This window comes from Poecilia mexicana, unplaced genomic scaffold, assembly GCF_051168715.1.
Source record: "Poecilia mexicana isolate PSO_F unplaced genomic scaffold, ASM5116871v1 scaffold_11, whole genome shotgun sequence".
Classification (NCBI taxonomy): domain Eukaryota; kingdom Metazoa; phylum Chordata; class Actinopteri; order Cyprinodontiformes; family Poeciliidae; genus Poecilia; species Poecilia mexicana.
Window position 1 is genome coordinate 23609387 of NW_028263380.1, and position 22876 is coordinate 23632262.

At 36.8% G+C, this 22876-nt stretch overlaps 1 pseudogene across 1 annotated transcript in view; it reads left to right on the forward strand.

Annotated features, from left to right (window-relative positions):
- Nucleotides 1-22876, forward strand: part of LOC106919802 (uncharacterized) — a 42348-nt pseudogene that overhangs the window by 11057 nt on the left and 8415 nt on the right. The window contains exons 2-4 of the transcript XR_015764581.1: nucleotides 7009-7046; nucleotides 17731-17766; nucleotides 21345-21450. The product of XR_015764581.1 is annotated as an uncharacterized LOC106919802 (transcript). The remainder of the gene's footprint in view (nucleotides 1-7008; nucleotides 7047-17730; nucleotides 17767-21344; nucleotides 21451-22876) is intronic.

Genomic DNA, 22876 nt, shown 5'->3' on the forward strand with positions numbered 1-22876 from the left:
CTGTTCAAATTTAGCTAAAACAAAAACAGAGACAATTTGGCTTGATTCATCTGATTCTACTTAAATTACCTCTTGTGTCAGATTCAGGTATCACAAACATCTTTGTCTAAAATCTGTTCACCATTTACTTTCAACAACTTTGACATGCTGGTTAGAAACAAGACAACATTGAATTTGTAAAGTTTTTTTTTGTTGTTGCAAAATTTTACTTGGTGAGACTTTTTTTAAAAAAATGAAGAAGGTAAGGTAAGGTTGTCTTGGTGAATTTAGAATACAACCCACAGACACAGAGAGATGCACTGAACAGGAAAGGAATGGCTGGATGAAGGTATTGCCCCATTGAGGCGTAGTGAGCAGGACTCCCCCAGTGTTTGGTGTCGGCTCAGAGCGTCCGCCACTGAAGCGGAGGTGAGTCAGACTTCACTTCGCTTTGGATCATTGTCACAAGCTGTGTGTGTCGCTTCACACACACAGGAGCACATGTGCGCAGACAGAAACACACACCGAGCTCCCACAGGGATGGCAGCCGACAGGCGAGGGTGTGCCACAGCGAGCTGTCAGGACCTATTGTTGCTGCATCCCACAATTCCACCCTTCCTCAGACATGCACTCAGCTGTTCTCTGTGTGCATACATCAGGCTACATGTACAGGTGCATGCATCAAGGGCCACACACTGCTTTCTCTGCACGCTCTACATTACCTCCATGAAAAACTCATCAGTCAACATTCTTTTGATAATTTTTCCTAAGCTATTAATTCCTTTCCCTCCCAAATCTCCAATATTCTCTCATTCATTAATTCACCACCTAAATTCTGTTTCATCTTGTTTTTCCTTCCCTCTCCCACTGTTCCTGTGGTCTAGACATTTAGCTGTATGGCTCCTCAGAGAGTGACTAAACTGAGCTGCACATTAAAGGTTACAAGTTTTAACATAACATTGTCATTATTTTATCGCTCCATCCTCTACTGTGCACTGGGTTCACTTGGCAGCTGTGTTGGTTTTGATTTTATTTTTTGACTCATGGCTGAACAGTGATAATTTGACATTTCTTACTTTGGTATATTGAACATTGTGTGACTGTACCAAAGTAAACTTGTACATTTGAAAAAAAAAACCAAACAAACAGTAATAATTATCACAGAAATATCAAATCATTTGAACAGAAATACAATTTACTATGACAGTAATGAAGAAAACATTGTGTCTCCTAAACCTGTTCAATATGTATATGACATTTTTTTCCCCTTAAACTTTAAACATTTAAATATCTGATCGTTTTAATATTACCTCTTATTAGACACATGGTAACGTCCAGCTAAAAATATATCCCCCCAAAAAGAAAGTGAGCTTAATTCTTAATTATTGGTGGTTATTTTTTCTTTGCCTTCTGGAGCACTAATGCATTGTTAAGACTTGCTACACTGAGATGACATTTATGTTCAAACAGACATGAGGTCTGTTTGAACATAAATGTTGTTTTTGGCAGGAGAAGAATAGTAAAGAGATTTAGCAAATAAATATATTTAGTAAATAGTAAAGAGATAAAATGTAAAAAAAACAACAAAAAAAAAACAGAGAGATTTAATTTAGATGTATCTGTCCTGTAGGGTGATTGAGGTAAAAAAAAAAAAAAAACCTTGGCTTTATGAAGGATTGAGCTGTAAAGGGTCATTTTGGCCGATTTTAGCAGTTGTAGAATTTTTTTTTTTTTGTCTTTGGTAAAAGACTACAAATTTTATCTCCCACTTTGCGCTAGACTCGCATGTTTGGCTTGGTTGTATTTACCCAGAATGCCCTGCACCACAGTTCACTTCTTGTTTTTGGGGCGGTCTTCAGTCCACTTGCATATGCATTCCAACCAGAGTTCACTTTAAAAAAGAGAGACCTATAGGTTTTTGACCAGACTAGATTTCATTTTTTTGGCCCGCATCAGCATTGGATTACACATTCACACCTCCCCAAATGAACCGGATACTCTTGACAAATGAAATGGAGTTTGTGAGTTAAAGTGGACTAAAGAGGGCTGGTGTGAATACGCCCTAAGACATGTAGGCAAGGGAGTTCTTGAGGACCAGGGTGGGGGACCACCAGTTTATCACAGCTGATTAGTAATTAACAATAAAAGAACAATCACCGTAACAAAAACCATGACCTTCTTGATATGACAAGAAAACAATTGTCTGGAGGATTTATCAGTGGAAACATGTTTTCAAACATGTCCATAAATTAGATCTGAGGTCATACAGAAGGCATTCCTTTTCATATCAGCTGGGCTTTTGTTTTGGTGCAACTCCACTGCAGTGTCTGGATTTGTGCACAAACACTGCTGACCTTTCCCTCAAAGGTTAAAAGCCTCACACATACTGTACCAAACCTCAGAAGCTCCAAGCTGCATGTTTACAGAATAACAAGCAAAAATTACTCTGCAGTCCCAGAAAAAAACAAATTGTAATCACAATCAGACTGTGATTAATTACCAGGTTTATGTTCAGTCTATAAAAAAGAATTAGCATCAGTAACACAGAAATTATTCTAACACTAAAAACTACAACATCTACATTTTAACTGTATGGATCCCTGGAGTTAGAATATGATTTTATATATTAATAAAAGTCTATTCCCTGCCCCAATGTCTAGAAGATGTCATTTTTCTTACCTTTCTCCTTACTTCCTCACTTCCATTGTTGCATTATTCCTTCCTTGTGTCTTTCATAATGTTGAGCAAAAATCCTTTTTTGTGCAAGAATGTCAGTTCTTGACCCAACTTGCAACTTCTGTAAAGACAGAGGAAAGAAACTTTACTTAAAAACACAGGACACTGCAAAACTATTTAGTCTGGAAAGACACATCTGACAGGGGAAGTGGCAGACGAGTTTAAGCATGAAATGAAGGGTAAAAAACATCTGAAGAGAGAAAAGCAACAGCAGAGATCTGAAATTGAACAAAGGAATGCAAGAAGTCTGCATGCACTGAGAAAATGAAACACAGCAGAAGTGAGATCAGACCTAAAAAAGAGATAGAAAAGACTGAAGAAGGAGCAGCTTTACAAATTAACATTGAGCAATTTTTTAACACCCAGTGTAAGTAGATCTAAATATGAAACAGACACAATTTGAAAGCAAAACAGAAAAGCTCATTTGTTTTAGAGAATATCATTTGTATTTTTTTGTTTTATTATTATTTATTTGTGAATAAATAATATTCACTCTCTGCACTTGTTTTGCCTGTAATTTATCTGCTTCAGCGCGTTCTGCTTGCCCTGTCGGACCTATGCCTTTCGCCCCACCATGAGTCTGGGTCAGCATTTCTACCCCAGGTTGCTTCCACACTATTCCCTGTTCTCTGTTTGTTGTTTGAAGACTTTTCCATTTTATCCACCCCACCTGCTCTTTCCCTCTCATCTCTCCTGTGGCTTTGGGAGGAAGCTCCATCATCTCAAGAGGTCCAGAGGTGCATGCATGGTGGAGTTACAGTATGTGTGTGTTTGTGTCTGTTTGAAAGCGGCTGAGTGCATGAGGGTATGTTGTGTGAAGTAAATGGCTTCAGGGATCCCCTGGGTTAGATATCAAATGTGCTCACAGAGAGCAGAGCCATGACTAAGACTGCATGCCTTTCATTAACACAGAGAGAGACAGAGACGGGGAAAGATGCTGCGACTGGAGCTTGCAAAGTTGAACAAGTCAACCCAACTCATTGCTGTGACAGAAACGATATCCTTCAATTTTGCTGTATTTTTAAGTTCTTCAGTTGCTTCCCACAAACTGAAGTTTGTGAAAGTCTGTGTTTATTGCTTGTCCCTTTTCGTTGCTTCCAATTCAGTATCTGTTCTGCTCTGTTTTAAACAGCGGTTTGGATTCCTGTATAACTAGACACCTTTGTACTGCAACACTTTCTGTACTTTGAATAATGCCACTTTGTGTCCTGCACTTTCCTTTTCAACTTCATCGTAAACTGTGCCAGCAACAAACCTGATGTTTTCTCTTGTAGAAAGCATTTTAGGTTACAAAGTCCTCACTGTGTCTACACCCATTTAGATAACTGCATATCAGAGCGGAACAGCTGCTGCTTTCTATCTTAGTTTTGACAGCAGCTTCAGCTTCACAAATTTATTGAAAGTTTTTGCAAGGCAGGGTTTCGGCTGCCAGAAGTTGGCCCTGAAAAGAGCTAACTTCATCCCACTGCTCATCCACCCAGAGACCGAATTGACATCTGGATTAATGTGGTTACATGTCAGAAGACTCTGCTGCCATTGTTGCTACTTTGCTAGGCTATTTGTTGTCCTGGTTGAAGTAGAGCTTTTTTGTCATTTAGGATTATTGCTGGCCATTGTGCTTAAAAAAACCCCAAAGAATTGTATGTTAAGAAACAATCCCTCTACTGGTATGATGCTTAACAGGAGTGTGCAAATCTGGTTTTAAAGTTATTTAAAGAAAGTTGGTTGGGAACCAAACCAGAGGTCTGTCTTAGTTGACAGGAATTATTGTTTCATCCTGCTTTCAATGCAATGTCAGTTATCAACAAGAAGATGGTAGAATTTTACAGTCTTCATATGACTCTGTCGTGAGCTACTGAATACTGAAGGCCTTCCTGTGCTTTGGGGACTCCGTCTCTCATCTTAAGATTCGGATATTGTCCAGGACTAATTCACGACTGCCCATCTCCCACCGCCTACAGTCTTCACCGTGAATCGTTCTCCTGATACCTATTTGGACTGAAACGTTTTGTCCTCCAGTGCAGGAGCTACAAACCCTGAAGTATTTTTAGGCGCCATCAACTGAATACACTCCCCTTCAGCGGGGCTGGGACCTGGCAGAAAGCGTCAAATCAATGTGGACTGCACTGATGTAGATGTTCAGCCATTTGTTAGGGATACTATACTTATTGGACCTTTGTGCAAGGTAGACTGGTAAGTGAGTCCAAGCTGCAGTATTGATTTTGACTCTTAAATCCACTTCACTAAGGGTTTCATCAAAGAGTAAAGGCAAGAAGTTCAAAGGTCATTCTTAAATTTGTGTGAATTAAGTGTTTTAATGACAGGAGCTTGGAGCTCAGCGTTACTCCAACTGTCTGAGATTCATATTAAACAACTTAAGCAATTTTGTAGTGAAGCACCCTACAGCTGACCTCTGTTTTTATCAGGCAGAACTTAATTTTGTAGCAAATTAAATTCAGTTCTGCAGGAGGGACCCAGTTCGCTGTAGGAGCAATTTCTTTCTCAGCTCTTTCCACCACTAGATATTATAGGTGCAGGTTATAATTTGTGTTAACAAGGGGGAAGCCTCTCCTTTCATTGCCACTTAAGTCTAATATCCTTCACCATCACGGGCTTCACCAACTCATGCAGGTTGAGACCCCCTATGCCAAGGCATGGCATGGATAATTAATCTAATTTTAGAGCTGGCTCTAAGTGTTCTGCTGGACAGATATTTCATTTTCACTCATCTTTAGTGCTGCAATAAAAGACAGCGCTTCCAAGAGAAACATAATACTGAGATGACTGATTCACATGATCCACAGAACTCTGAGTAAATTTACATGTAATTCACCTTTGTACCTATGAATTACAGCCTGTTTTGGTGTTCATCCAGGATTTGATGCACTCACGTAAACACTTCAGCTGTAATATACTGACAGAGACAGAGATGATGAGCTACCAGACATAAAATATATTCAGTAGGTCAGTCACATATAAAACCTGAACATGCATGTGTTCTAACAAAACGTCCTCAGTTTTAGAAACCAAAGTGCTACCATGTCACAATAAATCACAGTCTAGAAGGTTGATGAGTCTTAACACAAATAAGAACTTAGAAAATGATTAAAAAAAAACTATTTCTATATGATGAAATATACAATTTTTTATTGTTTTGAGATTAAATAATGTTTAATGTTATTTGTCATATGATATGGATTAAAGTTTTCCATAAAAATCTTGAAAATATTTGTTAAAAATCAAGATAATTAATTTTAGTAATTGTTTAATTTAGGTTATGTAAATACAGTACTTTCATCCACCTAGAACATAAAGAAACAAATTTCTCTCATTTTTGGTAAATCCAAGATGCCTTTCTGTCTGTCTGTCTGTCTGTCTGTCTGTCTGTCTGTCTATCAACAGCATGGTTGTGGCTTTGTTGGTTCTCTCTCTAAGTATTTGAAGTTTACTCTTACTTTAGCTGGTCACTCGAATACGCCTTATGAGTGTGTGCATGCATAGCTGTTTGCCCTGTCTGTCTGTGTTTTACTGGGTGATGCATAGTCAGTCTTTCCTGAGTGTATCCTGCCTTTCTCCCAATAACTCCTGGAGACAGCCCCTCCTGCAACCCTGCTAGGACGAGCTGTTGCAGACAGTTGATGGATGGATTTGGTTTGCTGTGTGTACATGAGGGAGTTTTATGTTTTTATGGCTAACTTCTCATTCTCATCTTCACGCTTTAATGTGGGTAACATGTTGAATATAATCTCTTGGCAATCTTTGGGCTCTGCCATAATACAGCAGTTAATGGTTTTATAAGAGGACTCCTAAATTATTAAAGTGGTTTTTCATTACTTTTTGTGAGATCCTTGGGAATAGCTCATCATCCTCATATATTTCTTGATCAACTTTAACCTTCATGATTCGCGCTGGTTGTGCCCTCTGCGAGCTAAAGCTCAGCATGGATAATTAATCTAATTTTAGCCCGGTTTTGTGTGTGTGTGTGTGTGTGTCTGTGTGTGTGTGTGCCTAAGAGAGAAATACTGGACAATGCTGTCACTTTCCCTAGTGATGATGCCAGAGGGTACATTGGTTCAACACGCTGTTATCTTCCTCGCTGTCGTTATTTCTGCCTTGCCTCCCTCATCCGTCGCCATCGTGTCCAACTTACACAAAGTAATTCTGGGCTTATCTTGTCTGTTTTCTTGCATCTGTGTTTTCTACTCAGGACCTGACACCAGTATTGCTCCTGATAATGAATTATTCTTACATTCAATTTATTTTCTCTGTTTCTTTCTCTTTTCGTCTCTCCAGCAGCAGACGCGGTGCCGGTACGGAAAGATGGGGATCAGGTAAAATGCTTCTACCTTTACTTTCATTATCTCCGTTCTGCACAAATAAGTCTTCATTAACATGCTTTTTTTTTTTTTTTTTTTTTTCAAAGCAGCTTTGACAAAATACAAAATAGATGGTTGTTGGTATTCATCTGTGGGAACGTTGTTTATTCTCTGCTGGGGGTGAAAGAGAAGCATTTTTATCCACCCACAACTGTATCATAATGTTAAATTTAAGGTCCCTGCCTTGAAAAGGTTGCCTGTATATAAGCTTTGAAAACACCAACAATACCAGCAAGAAAGAAAGACCTTCATAGAGTGAAGTGTATGTTTATTTTCTACGTCAGTATGTGTCATCCCTGAATCTTTTGTGCACCACAGGGTTGAGGACAAAGCTTACCACAAGCCTCCAGTGATGAAAACACAAAACTCACCTGACACATTCATTGTCTGCCCAACCTTCTTTTATATCTGACATTTTACATGAATACAGCTCAGAGAGCAAAATCATCCACTTCTGCTTCACTGTTTTGGTAACTAGAGATCTGTTTAGACAGAAAAAATGAGTTATGCCAATTATTGTACTAATGCATTACCATCTCATTCCAACCTACTTATGTTTCGTAACCATAACAGTCCATTTCATACTCTCCCATCACAAATCTGTGTATGTTACTTCATGGTTAAGTATTTTGACTGTAGAGATAGATAATCATGAAAAGTTATGTAATTGTAAATTATTTTTGAGGATTTTCTTATTGCTCCTTCCTTCTATTTGTTTTGTTTCTGATTATTGTAAAATATAACAGATTATGATCTCTGATCAGAGAATCATTAAGACTGATCTCCTTATGATCCTTACAGTTGATTATGAGCTAAATTTTGAATTTTAAATCACTTTAAATAATCTATTGTCAAAGTGAAATAAAACTCCCTAATCAATGGTGGAACTGACTCATTGCCACGTTCTGTTCCACTTTGCTAATAAGTATAAAAAAAACCCAGAGTGGGATTTGAACTGACAACCCACCAGTTACAGGATGAATCCCTGCTGAGCTGCTTTTGCCTCCTAACTCTTTGTCAGTTACCCTTTTCTTTTAACCCTGACCAGTTTTACACTATGGACAATTCTGAAGGAATAATTCCTCCAACTCTGAACAGACAACCTATTAACCCTCTCCAACAGCAGGAACTTAGAGTTAACATGTTGGAGATGATGACATTCTGCATTATCTAATACATAGTCATCCAGTTTTAGGTCAGTGCACCCAAACATGAGTCTAACTTACTAGCAAAGCAGCCAACATGTTTTTTGCCCTATCAGTGAAATGTTCTCAGCAGGCTGAGCCAGTTTCCTGACCTCAATTCAAATGATTATTCATATTACTAGTGATGAATAGGCTGAAGGCAGAGTGGCCTGGAAGTGTGTCTGCTGTGTGAATCTGGCACTGTCACTAGGGATGTCTGTAAGGCACAACACACTTCAGAAAGTCAGTAAAACATTAAATATATTGGAATGTCCTGGCATACGACAGGTTAAAGGCACATGCAGTAATACCACAGTGGCCCCATTTCAGTCTGTTGCATGAGTTTTCCCTTATTTCAATGTCAGTCTTCATATTGTTGACTCCCTAGGAAAGGAAACTCCAAAATATGATGAAATAGGAGAAATTCTGAAGATGATGACATTTATTACCTATGATTTTCTGCAGAAAGTTTTTTTTTTTTTTTTAGCTTGAGACCTTCTACTGATGACTCCTGCTGAGTCAGAGTGTTTTTTTTTTTTGGCTAGAGTTTGCATGTTATCGACTTTCTCCCCAAAGTGTGCCACCAGGATTAATTAATGTCTCCTAATTGGTAGAGGTGTGAATGCTTGTCTATCTGCACATGTGAGCAATGTGAGAAACTGGCAACTTATCTTGTCCCACTTGGTGTGAACAAGGAAAAATGCAGAAAGTAAATATTTGTTATGAAGACTATGGACCAAAGATCAAAGTAACAGTTCTAACATACAGGTTTTACTGAAATACAATGTTTTGCTGTGCAAAGATATGCTGTTTCTGTTCACACATGACTCAATTATTGTTTGATGATTTTTTTTTCATCTGAAGGCCATTATTCTTTGGATGCAATGACTTCTTCTAGGACTGTGCTGCTCATGGTGGAAGCATGTAGAAGAAATCTTTGCTTTAGTTCAAATTTTTTCATCTTCTTTGGTTGAGGCATTGTTTTTATTGGACACTTTTTCCCTCTGGCTTTGGATGCTGTGAGGTTGGAGGCATTTTTATTATCTTTTTCACTTTCGGGCAGCTGTTAAAGTAGCCATCCCAGCTAAGTGTTTGTTTTTTTTCATCACCTCAATAGCTCAAATAATACCTGTACCAACTAATGCTGGATTTGAAAAGGAAGAAGTTCAAATCATCTCTTTAATTGATCATAAACAGCAGGGATTATATCCCCAACTTCAACATTTCTATGACAGGCTGTCTAACCACACGGTCAGAGAAAAATTTTAAGATAAGCATGAAAAGCAAACTAGCAGTGCTTGTCAACAAATATGGTGTCATCCAGCTCATGCTACTGTAAAAAAAAAAAAAATCATCACCATCCCAAAGACTCGTTGAAGATCCTTGGTGAAATGAGTGACAACAACATTAAACTTCCCTTTGGGATAAATGAAGTGTTTTTGAAATGAACAGTATTATGTTGATCAACCCATCAATTTTTTGAGAATATTGATACTGTCATGGTAAAAATATATCACCTTCTCTAATTTCCAAGAGTTTTATTAGTGAGGGCAAGATAATAATTATCATGCTTTAGCTTCTTTTCAATCTACCTCCAAATGTTCAAAGACAGATGATAAATTTCACAGTTTAATTATTTTTGCAACAATAAAGTTTAAATGGGAAACTTGAGTGTGAAAAACTAAGGACACTGTTGCTACTTCTACAGGATTTAAGAGGAAAGTGGCAGCAAGAGGCTGCTAATCAGAGTATGTGATTACTGTACATGATCATCAGAAAGTGCTATGACCTTTATGAAAGAGAGGGCTGGTAGTTTGTCGGTCTAGACTAGAGCTGCATTTTACCACAATAGCAAGGAGGAAAGTTTTCAGCTACGCCCTTAGAGAAGCAATTCGGGAAAGGTAGAGTATTTAAGACAGCTGTCAGTCTTTGCTTTAATTTACATTGGGCAACAAAGGACACTTCTTTAAGCTCTAGGGTTAACGTTCATGTTTTTCATTATAAAGCCTATTTCCAAAGTATACTCAGTTTGGACGTCACTCTTGAGCATCATCCATGTTTTTTTTCCAAAGCCTTATTTTATTTAACCCATCACTGAGCCACTGAGTCAGTGCTGTTTATGAAGGAGCTGCTTTGATTTGTCTGGGTGGCTGCCATCATCGTCTTTGAGAAAAGAAAGAAAAACATTTGCTTGATTAGATACACAGACAGTCCAAATCAGCTCCTACAGTTAGCCATGACAAACAGATAAATTAAAACTGACATCTAAAATAAAATATTTGGGATTTGAAAAAAATCTCAGATTTTGCTTATTGTGATTAGGCCTCTTGCAGTAAGCAATGAATTAATAAATCAATTAATCACACGATCAATTATGTCAATAACTTCCATTCTGATGATTAATATTTTTTGAAGGGCATTTTTGAGACATTATATTCCATTGTTTCGATTTTGTGTGGTTTTATTTCCATTCATTTATCGTTTTAAGTTGTTGTGTTGTATATTTTGTTAAGTTTTGTTTTTACAGAATTAAAATTTATTGGTCTTTGACAGGATAAATTTGCATTGTCATGCCATTATTAATATATTACTTGAAAATGGTCTCAAAACAACGGTATCATTAATTGCAATAAGTACATGGACAATATATCGTTTGGCAACGGTTTTTTATTGTGAGAGATCTAATTGTGATTTGCATTGATATCCTGAATGACAGATTTCTTTTTTGTGTTGTGCTTCAACTAAAACTTTGCAGAAGTCCTCAGTGACTTGAAATAGTTTCAAATTCTTAATAAATTTGATCTATTTCTCTTATTTAATCTTGTTGTTTTCCTCTGGTGCCTCATTGATATGAAACAGGCTTCATATTGTAATATAGTACAGACATTTACTGCAACAGTAATATAACTGTCCTGATGAAACACTGTTACAACTAAACAGCTCACTATCAAAAAGATAAAATGACCAAATCAAAGGTTTTAAGTCAGTGTTTTATTTCTAATAAGATTTGTTGTTAAAGGGCCTAAATGTTTGCAGTGTTTACACTTTCTTAAATATTAAATTAAAGCTTTAGAGCAGCATTAGGACTTAGCTTAATACTGCTGAGTCACTGAATGTGTCTGAGTGAGGAAATGTGAAAAAAGGAGAAGAGTAAGGGTTGATAGCTCTTGCCTCACCCTGCAGACACCCGTATTAATCAAACCTGCGTGCTCTCCTGAGTGCATGACTGCGTCTCGTGACTGGCTGTGCATGACTCGTTGAGAAGGTGTGTCTTTGTTGATAGCCTCTTACCAAAGCCACAGAGCTGCTCTCCCTTGGGCCCAGACTATTACTGGGCCATGTATCACTTCTCAGCTGTGCACTGTGGAGAGAGACGGAGGACTAGGAAGAGTAAGACACTGGGAGGGGAGCAAACAGAAACATGTATATCAGTGTTTTTCATGAATGACTGCTGCTTTTTCTGACAAATTGCTTTCAGAGTAAGCGATTCAGCTCTAAAATGCATTCAGAGCTTTACGATGCCTTACAAGGGATTCAGACTCGGTGAACTTTTACAACTTTTGTTGCCTTACAACCACAAACTTTTTTCTAGTTTTGGGGGATTTTTTAGGTAGACCTAAAAATCACTGGCACTAAGCATAATTGTTAAGTCAAAAGAGAAAGATAATTTGTTTTACAGCTGCAAGTCTTTCGGAGTTTTTCACCATCCTCTTTGTACATTAAGACAGAAAGTCTTGTGATTCTGCTTTGCAGAATGGCTCAAGCTCAGTTGGGCTCTCAACAAGATTTAGGATTTTAACTGGGCTACTACTAATTTTTACAATTAATATGTTGTGTTCATGGTGTGTAGTTTACATTTTCCTCCACACTTCATTTTGCATTAAGATCAAAATCTTGATCTGGGCAGAGAACTTTGCACTGGATTTTATTTAGGGTATAGTATTGAAATTATATTGAAATTAATATACATGACACACTTTTAAATAGGTACATTAAGTATTTTATCTTTATTTTCACAATCACTTTGATTGTGAAAATATACAATATATATAAAAATATAGTGCTGGTTGTAAGATGACAAAATGTGAAAGAAAATAAAAAGGTACAAATATGTTTCCAAGGCACTGTGTGGCTGTATAAATATTTTTAAACTTCTGAAATTACCTTTGATCAAGGACTGAATGGTGGCATTGTGTCTCCTTCCTTCCATTTAAACCTCCTGAAATTAGAGAACCACTGAAACACTATACATGTTTAAATTGTTGCTTCACTGTTGGCATTCTAGTGGCTGCAGGAGCAGAAAAATAAAACCATTTGATCGAGTGCCATTTGTCTCGAGGACTGATCTGAAAGCAGCCTTCAAGTCGTTGACTTCCACAAACATTTCTCCCGTGTGTAATTTATAGAACAGCAGAGAGAAAAAGGCCAGCAGGTGTTGTGGGGATTTGACAGAGTGAAACGCGGGCGATCAGAGACATAATTCAGACCCGACAAGGCTGAGGATCAAGTGTGGGCAAACAAAGCACTAGAGACAGACTGATAGCATAGATTTAGTGCAAACAGGCTCAAAGACATTATTATGTGAAAAATAGCAACATGATATAAATTGGAAACATAAAAAATAATGATTTAAGACCACCATCCAACTGTCGTTGTGTGTGTGCTTCGTTAGTAAAATAAAAGGATTAACCACTTCATTTCCTCTTTTACCTTGAAATGGATCATAATTTACATAATCCTATATTGATGATGAATAAACATTTTCACACAGATGTCTGGTCTGGATGTCCAAGATATTTGCATCAGATACTATTAAAAATCTGTTTATCACAATAATGAGATTTGCTAGCAAAAGCTTCACATATCTGCATCACCTGTGCAAGAGCCTGAGCTTAATATTATTTTTTTTTAGATGTCTTATGCTGCAGGTCATGAGCTAAAGCATGATAACATCCTACCGGAGTCAATTTGGCGTTTAAATGCTTTGAGGAATCTTGGAAGGACAGCCATAGTATGAGTAACATCAGATGATGGTTCATGTGTTTCTACTGACAATCCAATTAATTGTGAATGTTTATGACCAAGAATAAATTCACAATAAAATGACACAAAGGTGAAGGGGGACTTACATTTTGTTTTATGTACCTTTAGTCCATCAGAAAATTATAAGATCTTCTTCATCGGTTTAGTGTGCTTACATTTCGTTTTTAAACTAGATCTAAAAGAAAATGTTTAATATTTAAAGCTTTTTAAATGCTGAGTATGCATCAGAAGACGGCTACCTAACATTGGCATCCCACTGGCAAATGGCAACCTTCATGAGCTGCAAGAAAGTCAGAAACGACCAAATACCCAGAGCTGAGCAGTAAGAACATATTCTGTGCCAACGACACCTGTGCCGGCATTTAGTCTACAGCAGGGGTGTCAAACTCATTTTCATTTTGGACCATATCAAGATCATATCAGTCTCCTTGGGCATAAATACTACAACATCCACACTGAATCTAAGCATGCCATTCAGAGATGTACTGGCTGGCGTGTTTTGTCTTGCTTGCATAACCCAAGCGTGGGCACAAGGTCACAGACTGAAGGCTGGACAGTCTCCTCTCAGATTTTCTAGAAAGCAGAATTCAGCCTCCACCATTTATAGAAAGTTGCCCAGGTCCTTTAACAGCAAAACAGCCTCACATCTTTCAAAAAGGTTGATTTGTTGTTTCGTCAGCCTACAGAAAATGTTCCCAAAAGACTTGGGTATCAGGAAGTTATTTTTCTATAGAATGTTTTTCTGGTTATTCTAGTTATTTTTTTGGTCAGCAGTTTTTGCCCGATCTTATTTTTATTGTTGAATGATGGACACAGAGACAAGTGAGTCCTGCGGTGCTCTTACCGGAGTCCCAAATGAACAGTGTAATGTTGTGATTGCATGGTGAGCTGAAAAAATCATTGACTGGGAGGCTGGCAATGTTGCTGAATTTGAATGAAAGCAAGTTTTGCACACAGAGGCTTCATTTTCCCTTCATTGACTTAAGAAAAGACAGTGTTAGCATTTCTGCAAGGTGGAGTTCAACTGTTATTTACTTGAGGGAGTCTGTATGAAGAATGTACTTACACACATTTACAGAGCAGTCATGACACAGGACTTACTCTAATAGCTTAACACTGTGTTGAGTCAGATGTCCTTGGTGTGGGTAAAGACTGTTGAATTCAGATATCTCCTTATGATTAGAAATCATTGTTGAAGCCTCTCCCTCTCTCACACATACTTGTTAATTTCTTCAAAAACAGCACACTGACCTTGAACTGTGTTGGATTTGAATTATCAGAATAATTTCAAGGTTTATGGCTGCAGTTTTCTGCTCTGCAGCACGGAAAGGCAATAATTTATCGTCAGCAGTTAACAGGGTAATTGATTATTACCAAGGACACGTTGACTACGAGACCAACAGCAGAGATTTTAGGAATTCAAGGCTCATTCTGCTGCCTGTGGGATTTTTAATATTAAAGTCTAATATAAAGCAGACTTCCAGTGGGGATGTGATGACTCTAGTTCAGACAGAAGTTATTGGATGGATTGCCACGAAATGTGCTTCTGACATTTATGGATCTCAGACAATGAACTGCAGTGACAGTTTTGATTTTTTGAGAGGACGACAGAATTGATAATTGATGAATTTCTGCCTGGTTTGTCTAACAGATCCTTTGGAAGAAGCGTAAAAACTGTCTTTTAGTTATTAAATGAATCAGTTTTTAACAGTGTATCTTTAATTTAATGCCACAATGTAACACCACCATAATAAAACATGACTTTAATGTTTACTGCACTATTATAAACTATTCCCCACATCTTTCCGAGATCCCATTAGTACACATGTGAATGTGAGTAACAAACCCCCACAGAGGCGACTTATGGCAGCTATTAGGCTTTGTTAAATCTCTTTTCATCTCAGGGGATGCTTTTTGTTAGAGATGGATTAAATCTTTTTCCTCATTGACTCACTATGAAAAACAAACATCTCTGACATGAATTTTACATTGAAGCTCCACAGAAAGCAAAGGGAGCCTGCAGAAAGACAATTAATTTTGGGTTCCTCATTCCACTTGTCCTTGGATTCATATTTGCCTGGACTGAGACCAGATAAAAATGTTAATCAGCGGAGCATGGCCTTAAAACAAGTTGAACCCAGTTTGACAATTATGCATGACAGATTTCAGGAGCTAGAGTGTCTTTGCCAAGCAGCTGCTGATGAAAATCTTAAGATTTACAGAAACAAAATTGATTTTCTCAGTGGAGTTTAATCACTACAAGACAAAGTGGTCTCCAGAGGAAGGGGTCTAATCCAAAACTTTGACTTGAGTTGTAGCTAAAGAGATTGCTTTGGAAAATAAATCAACTAAAATTCAAATTTTCATATCACAAAGCTATCACATAAGCTATGTTAGCACCTTTGACCTGAAGCCATAAATAGTTTGACATAAAGTTAAGGATATTTTACATTCTATTTGTCATATGATGATTTGCAGCTATGAATGGACAAAATCTGTTAGTGAACTTGCTGCGTCTTTGGAGAAGCTCCTCAGTGTAAAATAAAAGGATCAAAAGATTAAGACTAAGAGTATAAAAACACTTCAGTTTTTGCTCCATCTGCTGAAATCCTCCAGTCTTTAACGTTCACAGGTTAAGGTGTTAGTCCTCTGCGCTTGTGCTGAATGCAAAGTGTTAAAGTGATGAATATGCAGGACAGCTTGTGAATTTCTGTAAGTGTGTGTGTGTGTTTTTACTTTACATATACTTGTGTGTAAATGTGGACAGAAAACAAATGGTGCCCATGTCGGGCCACACATCACATTTGCTGTTGCCCCTGGTGATGCAGTTACCAATCAGTGGTCTCCATTGGTTACCTAAACATTGTGGCCGGTGTGGATAAAAAGAGACGGAGCAACATGGAAACACAGCACCTTACATCACTACGCATTTTTCTGTCACTCCTGCTATTCTGCAATGTGCTTTTCCAACTATTGGGCTAAATACAAAATGCAACTTTCATAGAATGATATAATCCATAACCGGGAAAAGCTATCCAAACCAATCTTTCCCTGAGTGAAAAAGTTATTGTGACCCACACCTATTCCTAGCCTTTTGCAGGCCATACCGCAAATTGGATTAAGGTCCAATCTTCATTTAGTTCTCATTCTTTTGCAGCTATTCAGTGGTGCACCATTGCTGCATAACCTAAGTAAGCTTGAGCTTAAGGTCACAAGCCAATTTCCAGCCTTTCTCCTTCAGGATTTTCTGGTTGACAGCAGAATTCATGATTCCATCAACTAAGACCTGAAGCTGCAAACCAGGCATTGGCTATCACTATCACTACAATAGTTTACTGCTGAAATCTTTTCCTTTTTCATTGAAACTGGACTCATATTTTCCAGAAAAGGTTCATAGTTTGTTTTATCAATCCGCAGGATACTTTACTCTTCCATTGATGTAATTTTTGTTCAGTGTGTTTCTTATTGCTGAATAATGAACATTAGTTGAAAGGAGCTCTTTGTTGATTCAGATGCTTCTTTGGTTATTTTACGGTCTCATGGAAGAGGTGTTGATTCACTCTTGGAGTCATTTTGTTACACTGTTCCATATTTTTCCATTTGCAGATAATGGAGTTTCAACACATTTGAAATGGCTTTGTAAACCATTCTAGGCTAATGGATGTTGATGACTTAACTTCTACTCAGTGTTTTATTGATATAACTTTTAGCTTGAGCTTGCTTATTGAGCTACATTAAATGACTTCATGTAGTTTCTATTTGGATGTTTTTTTTTTTTATTCTACAGGGTTGGCAGTATTCAAGTTGTTCAATAAACGGCGTAACTTGTCAAACAAGTTTGCTAAACCAGTTAATTGATGGACTAACAAAGAGAGTGATTAGTTTTTTAAATATTTGACAATAATTGAACCAAAGATGTACATGACAATTGGAGGCTGGCCCGTGTGTTTGGATCCAACATACAAACTACTTTTACTTTAACTGATGAAAAGGTTTCTGCTAATACTGATTGAGAGGCGACAGAAGAAAGGATTCATAATGTGGTGCATGTGGTGAGATGTCATAAAATCAATCTGCATATTGCTTTATAATTTAAAACCCTGACATAATTTTAAAAATATTCCATATTCAAGGTTCTTCAAGCATTATTCAAGCTTAGTATGTGAAAAATAGGTTATTTACATCAATGCATTTGTTGCAAAGCACAATAATAAAATGCCAATTTAATATTTTAAAAACATAATACCTTCATATTTTCCATATTAATATTCAGACTGCTGTAATTCCAGACAAAAAGTATTAGTAAAGTTCACTTTCCCTCTTTTAAAATCTTTGTCTTCCCTCCTTTGCTCATTGCACTTACGTTCTCCTTGTACTTTTCTCCTTCCTGTCCTTCATCCCCTCTTTCCTAGCATGGCCGTACCGAGTTTTCCTGGGAAGGAATCAATGTAAGTGTCCTAGTATAAATCTTCCCCCCCTTTTTTTTTAAATCTCCTGTCATTTTGCCCTCCACCTCTCACCAACTACCTGAGTTTGAGCTGTACGAACATAAGTCGACAGCCTGCTTGTTTATCCGTCCACTCCTTCTTGCCACTCTTTCTCTCCGTCTTATCTCCCTTTGCCACCACCCCTCTCTTATCCCTGTTTCTTCCGTTTTCCACCTGTAAATTCTCAGTCATCCAGCTCCTTTTTAAGTCCTCTACTAATCTACTATACTGCAAGCAATATATACTTCCCATATGTACAGAATCACAGATAACAGGCTGTAATAGGCTTATTTCATCCACAGCTGAGTCCCAGTTTCACTGAAAGCAGAGCAGGATAAAATGCACCTTTAATGAATTGTTTGTGTATCTTCAGCAGAATTTATGTCCACCTGTAAATTTGTTTTGTCTCAAAGCAAATGATATTTCAGTGATGTAGCCAAACCTTGTCATGTTATTCTTGAAAACTTGAAAAGTAGAAAACACATTTGACAAACATAAACCTGCAAAGCTATGAGTAAAAATAACATATGAGGAGATCAACAATTTGATTGTAAAGTTTAAGGAGGAATGAGAAACAAGAATATGTTTGGGATGTTTAAACCATTTGGTGCAATATATTAAGATAGAGCACTTAAGATTTTTACAGAAAATATTTTACAAGTGAATTCTAAATATCAGCTGCTTGGCAAAGAGAAGAGAGGGAACAAAACATACAAAATGATTATTATCTAACTTATTATTATAATGTATTTATAAAAAGAAATGTCACCTCAACAGTAACTCAGTCTAGTCAATGCCAAATGTTTGGAGGTGGATGTCGGATTATCCATGTAGTAAAGAGATGATGAAATGAGATGTTACATAACAATATGCACCAGATATTTACAGTACATATGCTTTATCGAAAGATTTTTTCTTCCAAATGCCTGATAATAAAGTTCCAAAAAAAGAGTTATTTTTCAAATTCAGGAATTTGCTTACATTTACTTAATATTTGATAGATTTACCTTTTGATTTGTATGACTTGGGTCTAATGTTTCGGGTCATCTTAAAGCTTTCAGTTGGACCGAGATCAGAGCTTTGTTATGGATGACCACTCCACTTTGTAGCTAATTTAGTGGTATGCTTTGTGTCGCTGTCCACTTGGAGGACACAGTGGAGATGAACTTCTCTGTTGCCGCCTTTTCCCTTCAAATGTAAGGACGGTCCCTATAATCACACATATTAACCTTAGAAATGGCAAAATGTTGTATTCTGTTCATTAGATTTGTGAAACAATTATTTATTCAGGCTCAATTTTTAAAGTTTCTCAGCTTAGCATGTTACCAAACAGTTGGCAGTTCAGTCCAGAAACCAAGATTAATGGGAGCTATGGTAAACGGTCTGCAGCTGTATTGCGGTACGTTGGTGGTTAATAAAGCTTCAAGAGTAACACAAAAAGAACACTAAACTAGGAATGAAAAGTACCAAATGAATGCAGTATCTCAAGTCTTGCAGTTAAGTAAGGAGGTTAGATCAGAAGATAATGTATTTTTTCATCTGATTCTTCTTTTATTCAGTCATCCTGCTGTAGATTTGCTGCTGTGTTGTGAAAGATCATGAGGCCGTTTCACTGCACAGATGCAAAGCTAGATAGATCTCAGACTAAGTTAGTCAGGTGATGTAAAACGTGTTTGAAGAATATAGCAGTGTACAGATAAGTCAATGCTAGATTTAAAGACTACAGGGTCACAAGGTGATTGCGGAACAAACCCAATCATTGGTTCTTTTTCAGTCATTAACAACTGATTGAAAATATGTTTGTGGTAAATAAAGGACTTTCTTCTTGTGATATTTACAGATAAGCAAAAGTTGGCACGTTGTTTCATAGCCATTACATTTGAATGTTTTGACAATAATATGAGTATTTCTTTTTTGATTTATGTAAGCAAAGCTCTTATTGGGATTTTCTCTTCTGGAAACACCAGCTTAGTTACTGGAAAGCAATCAATGAACCAAAAAGCCTTTCTGGTTTGATAAACTGCTGCAGATGCTTTTCAGAAATCAGTATTGACTTTTTGTTAGTATGTTCATCCTCAAGGGTAGCAAAGTACCAAAATATGTGTTTTTATAGAAATGTTTAAAGAAAAAAAAAAGTCACTACTTTATATTTAAAGATTTCATCTTTTAGCAGCCAGGAAGAAAACAGTGACTTTAGCTGTCAGAAAGCATAATCAATCTGCTGCAGCCAGAATGGTAATTGTTTACTTCTCTAATTTCTGTTTTTTAGTAAGTTTAGTTACAACTAACAGGTGTCATGTTTTATTAGTCACAGTGACTTTTTCAATGTTTTTATTTCATATTTTATCTACAATCTTGTTTATTTTTATTTGAGTTAAGTAACATTCAGCTTCATAGGCAACTTAACAGGTCTTGTTTTACCCAGAAATTAACTTTTAGCTATGATGATGCAGTTGGTTACAATATATGGTTATACCCTGAAGAAGATCCATGGAAAAACAAAATCTAATGATGAAAGATTTTATTATAAGTAAAGATGCAACGATCAGAATTTTGTGGTTAATTCTGGTCTAGTTTTGTATGTTGTTAGTTTACCTGAAGAATTTTGCCAACATTTCCAAATGTGTCATGAAAGAGAAGGCTTGAAAACTCAAAGGGCAAAATAGAAAACTTTGCTTTGTTATCTTTGGCCTTCCTGTTATCTGGTTTAGATCCTGCTCTCTTTTCCTGTCTGACAAGCTGAAATAGAGAAAGTTCTTGATAAGCTGTAGAAAATGTTTTTTTTTTTTTTTCCTTTTAAAAATCTTCTTACTTCTCTGTGCATTTGCTGACTTTATTTTTAAATACCTCACTGAAAACTATACCTGATGATGCCGATGTATGGTGGTACGGTGTATTTAATAATTAAAAAAAAAACACATGAGATTTTTGAGTTTCCAAACATTCAGGCTTAAAACCAGCTGAATTCAATCACCAGCCAACGTTGCTGTGAATTTCTCAGTATCGTTCAAACATTTCCTGCTTAACTGTTATTTCCCTATTTAACAACTTCTACATGCGTCACATCTTTAATATTATTCTGTGCAGAGAATCCTTCTTCAATTGGGGTTGATGCATTTTAAATCACTCAAACCTTTGCTGTATCACTTCTACATCGTCAGTGCTCCTTTAGCTATCATATGGTTTTCTTTTTAAATCAAAGATGCTAGTATTCAGGTTACAATGTGCTAAAATAATTAACCCTCCTTTCTTATTCTTTTCCCAGTAACCTCTCTCCTCTGTTATTTCATCTCCTTCAAAGTGTTCTCTGAATCTTCAATCACCTGGTCTTTTCACCCCAATTTCTTTTTAAATCCTCTCTCTTATTCATCTTCCCTGTCTATTCTTATTCTGTCATTTTCCATGTCACATTGATTTTCCATCTCTTTATCTTATCACCGACATCTTTCACTACTCCTCACACTTTATCCCCCATTTTCACATCTTTGCTCACTAACATTTGGATTCAACCATGCTGTACTCCTCCCTTCTTTCTTTAGTTGTCTATGGAGGATACTACTTCTATTCTGCCTCGACTCAAGAGGAAGTCCACCAACGCCTATGGGATTGGTGCCCTGGCTAAGTCCTCTCTGACAGGTGTGTCAGGTGTGTGTCTGTGCTAGTAGGTGGTAAAACAGCCCCCATGTTGCCTCCACATGCTCCACAGTGGGTCAAGGGTGAAGTTGTTGTTGACTGATAAGGTCTGAGCTTTCATTTGTGTAAAAGATTATTCTTGTTTCTTGGTGTGTTACTCAAATGGTTATTGGTTTCTACCGTTAAATAATCGCCTTACGGTCGGATTTAACTGTAATCATCTGTCAACATCTCTGTTCTAGTCAGAATATGTATTATTCAAATTATTCAATGTTTATTTAGCACCATCTTACAACAAATCTTTGTTATAGTTAGACTGTAACAAACTGTAATTAAATATGTCAGTAAATTTATTCCAAACAAATAAACCTAATCTTATCTCAATTTAATTTCAATTATTTGCTTGCAATTACATATGCGTGGAATGCTGATCGATTCATTGTCTTGGCTAGTTAATAAAGTTGCTTTTTGCTAAAGAGGTAATGAGATAAATTTATACCATGACAGAAGAGGGAGAGCAAGAAAAGCAACAAAAAGAGAGAAAAAGACAAAGCACAGAGGATGTGGAAATTTAGCTGCAAATCTAGACCATAATTATGTTTCAACAATTAAATTCAGCACTTTGTTTCTTATGGCTTCATCAACATTTTTTGATTCTTGACTTGATGAAGATCTAAGTGTGCTTAAAATGTTGTTAAAAATGTAGCGATCAACCCAGTGCCTTCCATTAACATATTTTTGGAAACAGTCCTGCATCTTCATGTGCATGATGCGACAACTTTCCCTTCTTTCTACCATTAACAGCATCAAGACCACTGAACATAAGTTGTGTTTTTTAGCTGCAAGACTATCCACCAATTGCAACATAATGCTGTAAAGAGTTAATGCAATACCACAAGTAATGATGCAAATCATAATTTCACAGAAAGTGTTTGCTTTTCTTCATGTTTCTTTCTTTGGCAGTAATTTGTTTTGAATTAAGTTATCATTTTATGCTTTGCAAATTCACAGTCCCTATTTTACATTATTTTCATTGTGTTATGTTTATTTGAAAGAACTCTGTGGAAGCCTAAAGCTAAAACGTTGCTACTTAATTTGACTTATGAAGAAAACATTTTCACCAAGTCTTCTCAATATTAAATTTGTTAAGTAATATTTTGAAGGGTTTGAGACATTTTATGTTTTACCAAACTAAACACAAAGTGTTTTACAAAAAAAAAAAACATATAGAGGAGACGTATAAGCTGTAATCAGTTCATATAGGATTCCCAAAATCAACCTCAATCTCAGAAAGTATTTTTTTAGAGTGCTTGGTAGACCAAATAACCATCTGACACACACAAAGAAAGCACATAAATGATCTCTTCACCTTAGCAACAAATGTCAGATTTTGTAAATCCAGCCTTGCTTCAACAGACGACCTTCATTCTTGACCAAG